The sequence below is a fragment of the Pantherophis guttatus genome, chromosome 4 (genome assembly GCF_059756535.1).
Source record: "Pantherophis guttatus breed Tessera chromosome 4, ASM5975653v1, whole genome shotgun sequence".
NCBI classification, from domain to species: domain Eukaryota; kingdom Metazoa; phylum Chordata; class Lepidosauria; order Squamata; family Colubridae; genus Pantherophis; species Pantherophis guttatus.
In genome coordinates this window covers 126,193,964-126,199,829 of record NC_142066.1, presented here as the reverse complement: position 1 = coordinate 126,199,829, position 5,866 = coordinate 126,193,964, and the positions used below count along the sequence as shown (strand labels likewise).

The window sequence follows — 5,866 nt, the reverse complement described above, 5'->3', positions numbered from 1 at the left end:
TCAACATCTTTTTTATAGTGTGGTGACCAAAACTGGATGCAATATTCTAGGTGTGGTCTTATTAAGGCTTTATAGAGTGGTATTAGTACCTCACTTGATCTTGATTGTATCCCTCTGTTAATGCAATTTAGGATTGCATTGGCTTTTTTGGCTGCCACTGCACACTGATTTCACCCAGTATACTTTTGGTTTTTCTTGCCTAAGTGTAAGACACTTTTCTCTATACTGAATTTCATTTTGTTAGATAGGGCCCAGTGTTCAAGTCTGTCAAGATCCATCTGAATCTTGAGCCTATCTTCTAGGATGTTAGCTATTCCTGTCAGCTTAGTATCATCTGAAAATTTGGTAAATTCCCTTTCTATTCCCTCATCTAAGACATTTATGACGATATTGAAGAGTACTGTTCAATTTCACAAACCTTATTTTATTAGATTTTTAAATAAATATCTAGAACATGCTTTTCATAAGCAGGACTTTTAGAAATAATGTGGCTATTTTATTGGATACAAATGCATCAAAATTATTGACATTAATTTAGAAAAGTATTACTTTCCATTTTCTGATACTTGTATCATATAATATATATCACTATTTATATGACTTTTGTATATATTTTAAGTGATATAAATAACTGTAAGTATTTAAAAATGTAATTATTTAGAACTTAATTGTTAAGTATTTAGTTACAATTATTTAAGTATAAACAAATTTGACATTGCAATGTTCTATATTTTGATTTTTCTGTATTTAATTTTCGGCCACTGATCGACAAAAACAAGCCCCAGAACCCAAGTTGCTTACATTTAATTTAAATTAAACTTTAAACAAAAGGGGATATATGTACAAAGCTAATGAATAAAAATCCTGTTTGCCAATTAGTTCAATCCAATTAAAATTTAAGCTGACAATTATACAAACATCTGAAATGAAAAAGAAAGGGGGAAAATCTCACACTCAGTGTGAGCCTATAATATATATTGGCAGATATATTTATTGAAGAAATGAATTACTGTAAAATATGAAGGTGACTTGAGACTCACAGTCAACTGTAACCCAATTATGGTGGTACAGCAGTGGGAATAGTTGCCAATGAAAGAAAATACATAAACAAATGTGGATTATATAGAATCATAGGACTAGAAGGGATCATGGAGATATTCTAGTCCAACCCACTGCCCCAGGCAGGATTTCTCATACCATTTTAGACAAATGGCTCAATCCTTTCTTGAAAATCTCCAGAAATGGAACACCCACAACTTCAGGAGGCAAAATGTTCCATTACTTAGTATTTCTTAATGTCAGAAAATTCTTCCTCATTTTTAAGTTGGGTCTCCCTCTGACAAACTTCAAAAACTATATTCAAAAACAAAAACTATTGCTTTTTGTTCTACTCTCAGTTCCATGGAAAATAAATTCCTTCTTCCCCAGGCTGTCATTCAAGTATTGGAAGGCTACTATTATATCTCAGTCTTCTCTTTGTTAAGCTAAACATATATAGTTCCTTTAGTTATAGAATTCAGCATTTAGACCAAGAGTGAAATCCAGCAGGTTCTGACAGGTTCTGGAGAACCGGTAGCGGAAATTTTGAGTAATTCGGAGAACCGGTAATGGAAATTTTGAATAATTTGGAGAACTGGCAAATACCACCTCTGGCTGGCCCCAGAGTGGGGTAGGAATGAAGATTTTGCAGTATCCTTCCCCTGCCACACCCACCAAGCCACGCCCACAGAACCGGTAGTAGAAAAAATTGGATTTCACCACTGATTTCACCACCCCTTATTATCTTGCTCTTTTCTGCACTCTTTCTAGCAGCTCAGTATCTGTTTTGTATTATTATAACCCGAACTAGAGATAAGATTGCATACATGGCAATACCAGTACTATCATTTCCATGACCTTGGTGCTATTCTTCTGCTGATCTAGCCTAGGATTACTTTGGCTTTTTTGGCAGCTGCAACACACTGCTGGCTCATACTTAAATGATGGTTTACGAAGTCATCTTGATACCTCTCACAATTATGTTTATGTTGTTGTTTATGTTTATTATATTTGTATACCGCTCTTCTCCCGAAGGAGTCGGGGCGGTGAACAGCCAGCAGATAAAATACAGAAAATATAATTAAAACAATATTAAAAATCAATTAAATTAATTTGGCCCTCAGTTAAAACACCCCCATATTAAAACCCATAATTTAGCAATTTAAAATTAAAGCAATTTAAAAAGTATGGTCAGGTCAACAGGTCACCAGGCTTGATGAAACAAAAACGTCTTTAAGGCACGGTGGAAAATGTGCAGATCCGGGATCTGCCATATCTCCGGGGGCAACTTGTTCCAGAGGGTAGGTGCCCCGACATAGAGGGCTCTCCCCCTGGGGCTGCCAGCCGACATTGTTTGGCCGACGGCACCCTGAGGAGCCCCTCTCTGTGGGAGCGTACTGGTCGGTGGGAGGCTACTAGCGACAGAAGGCGGTCTCGTAAATACCCGGATCCTAAGCCATGGAGCCCTCTAAAGGTGGTAACCAATACCTTGAAGCGCACCCGGAAGACCACTGGGACCAGTGCAGCTCACGCAGGAGAGGTGTTACATGGGAGAGCTGAGTCGCCCCCATCACCACCGGCGCAGCCGCATTCTGGACCAGTTGGATTCTCTGGGTGCTCCTCAATGGGAGCCCCATGTAGAGAGCATTACAGTACTCCAAGCGGGATGTGATGAGGGCATGAGTGACCATGCATAAGGCATCCTGATCCAGAAAGGGACGCAACTGGTAGATCAGGTGAATCTGATAAAAAGCCCCCTTGGCCACGGCTGTCATATGCTCTTCTAAAGACAGACGTGTATCCAGGAGACACCCAAGTTGCGAGTCCTCTCTGTGGGGGCCAACGACTCACCCCCAAAAGTCAGCGATGGTACCAACTGACTATATCGGGATGCCGGAAGCCACAGCCACTTGGTCTTGGATGGGTTGAACCTGAGCCTGTTTCTCTCCATCCAGATCCGCACGGCCTCCAGGCACCGGGACATCACTTCAAGGGCATCATTGGGGTGGTCCAGGGTGGAAATGTACAGCTGAGTATCATCAGCATACAGATGACACTTCACCCCGAAACCACGGATGATCTCACCCAGCGGCTTCACATAAATGTTGAACAGAAGGGGCGAGAGAACCGACCCTTGTGGCACCCCACACACAAGGCACCTTGAGGTCGATCTCTGCCCCCTTGTCAACAAGAACTGTGACCGGTCGGAGAGGAAGGAGGAGAACCACCGCAACATGGTGCCCCCCATCCCCAACCCCTCCAGTCAGCACAGCATGATACCATGGTTGATGGTATCAAAAGCCGCTGAGAGATCTAATAGGACCAGGACAGAGGAACAACCCCTGTCCAAGCCCTCCAGAGATCATCCACCAACGCGACCAATGCCGTTTCCGTGCTGTGCCCAGGCCTGAAACCCTACTGGAATGGATCTAGATAAACCATTTCCTCCAGGAACAGGGAAACTGTCGTGCCACCACACTCTCAACAACCTTCGCCACAAAACAAAGGTTGGAGACAGGACGATAATTTGCTAATATAGCCGGGTCCAGGGAAGGCTTCTTAAGGAGGGGCCTCACCACTGCCTCCTTCAAGGCGGCGGGGAAGTTACCCTCACTCAGAGAAGCTTTGATAATCCCCTGGAGCCAGCCTAAATTATTATTATTATGTAACCTCCCGGGAGGCCAGTACCAACCAGGAGGGACACAGGTCCAGTAAACATGTGGCCGCGCTAAGCCTGCCCAGAATCCTATCCACGTCCTCGGGAGCCACAGGGTCAAATGACATTCTCACCTCGCCTCCGTCACCCCACCTGAAGCTATCCAGTCAGAGTCTAATCCTTCCCGAATCTGAGCAATTTTGTCATACAGATATTGCACAAAGTCCTCAGCTCTTCCCTGTAAGGGGTCTTCCCTCACTCTCTGATGGAGTAGGGAACAGGTCGCCCTAAACAGGGTGGCTGGGCGATTATCTGATGACACGATAAGAGCGGAGAAATACTCAGATTTCGCCGCTTTTATCGCCACTAGGAAGGTCTTAATATGAGACTTCACCAGTGTCTGGTCAGATTCGGATCGGCTGGCCCTCCAACCGCTCTCTAGGCGTCTTTTCCGGTGCTTCAGTTCCCTCAGTTCCTCAGAGAACCAGGGAGCCACATGGGATCGGCACCAGGTCAGAGGCTGCAAAGGCACAACACGATCCAAGGCTCCGGCGGCCGCCCTATCCCAGGCGGCTACCAGGTCCTCGGTTGAATCGTGAGCCAGAACCTCAGAAAATGGCCCAAGCTCCCTCTGGAATCCATCAGGATCCATCAGGCGCCTGGGGTGGAACCACCTAACCGGTTCCACCTCCTTGCGGTGGGGGGCAGCAGTACAGAAGTCCAGTCGGAGGAGCGAATGATCAGACCATGACAAGGGTTGGATGACTACATCCCCTATATCTAGATCATGCAGCCACTGACCTGAGATGAAAATCAGGTCCAGAGTGTGTCCCCCCGTGTGCGTCGGGCCATGAACTACCTGGGTCAGGTCCATAGCAGTCATGGAAGCCATGAACTCCCGACCTGCTTCCGACATCTCGCCGACAGATGGCAGGTTAAATCCCTCATGACCATAAGTCTGGGGGTATCCACCGCCACCCCAGCTATCACATCGAACAGCTCAGGCAGGGCCGCTGCTATGTGGCAGGGAGCCAGGTACGCAGTCAGCAGGCCCATCTGAACCCCACGACCCCACTTCACAAGGAGGGACTCACATCCAGCTATCTGAGGAACTGTGGCCTCCCTCAGACTCAGATCTTCTTTAATAATAACCGCCACCCCACCACCCCTACCCTGAGCCCTCGGCCGATGGAACGCGCAGAAACCTGGTGGACACAGTTCAACGAGGGGGACACCCCCCTCCTGCCCCAACCAGGTCTCTGTAACACCCGCCAGGTCTGCACCCCCCTCCTGTATGAGATCGCAAATGAGGGGGGTTTTATTCACCACAGACCTGGTGTTGCACAACATCAGCCGAAAACCTGGGCTCTGAGGATCTGGACTACCCAGGGAACAAGAGGAGCCTTGGGGGCTGGAGCACGCAATCGCTTGGAGATAGCGAGTGCGCACTCCCCGAACATGATGTGGCCCCCTGCTCCCGCCATATCTGCCCCTCCCAACCACAGTACCAATGGAACAACCCTCCACAGTATGGACACTGGCCCCCTCCTTAATCCCGGACCCCACATCCCCTGTAATGCTGCCCCTCGCCGGGCTAGTCCCAACCCCCCATAAATTATCCCTCCCAGAACCCCTTAAAGTACTATTTAAAATCTTAGTCAAAAAGCCCCTTAACCCCCTTCTCGCACCATGCCACCTCTCAGGGTTCTAAAACCCGTCATCAAGGTAGGCCCTCGATAAAGTGGAGGGCCAAGCCTGAGAGAGGGAGGAGTCTCACAGTGGACATAGCTCCGCTGCCGAGTACATCCAATAAGACCAGGGAAGGGAAGGCAGTTTGGTAGGGTCCAACAAAGTCCTAGGACAGAATGTCTCCATATAAGTAGCAGCCCGAGCTCCACTGCTCTCTCACAGCAGTGGAAGGAGTCGGTTAATTCAGTCAGTGAGAGGGGGGAAAAAAAGTTTCCCAGCTACCCTCTCACAGTGGCCGGCCAGATGTCCAAAGGCAGGGAATTTGATGGTATCATCCCCTCTGGTGATAGATGGTTCATAATAGCCAACTCCCTCAGGGTCCACACAATATTGTCCAAGTCCCCATCTGCCAGGGAGTTTCGATGGGAATAATTCAGTTGATTTGAAGCGGGGTACAGATAAAAGCAGCCCAGCAGTTCCACA

General features: G+C 47.1%; 1 pseudogene; it reads right to left on the bottom strand.

Moving 5' to 3' along the window:
• Positions 1 to 3,868: 3,868 nt before the first annotated feature.
• Positions 3,869 to 5,500, bottom strand: LOC148114343 (uncharacterized; annotated as a pseudogene).
• Between the last annotated feature and the right edge of the window lie 366 nt (positions 5,501 to 5,866).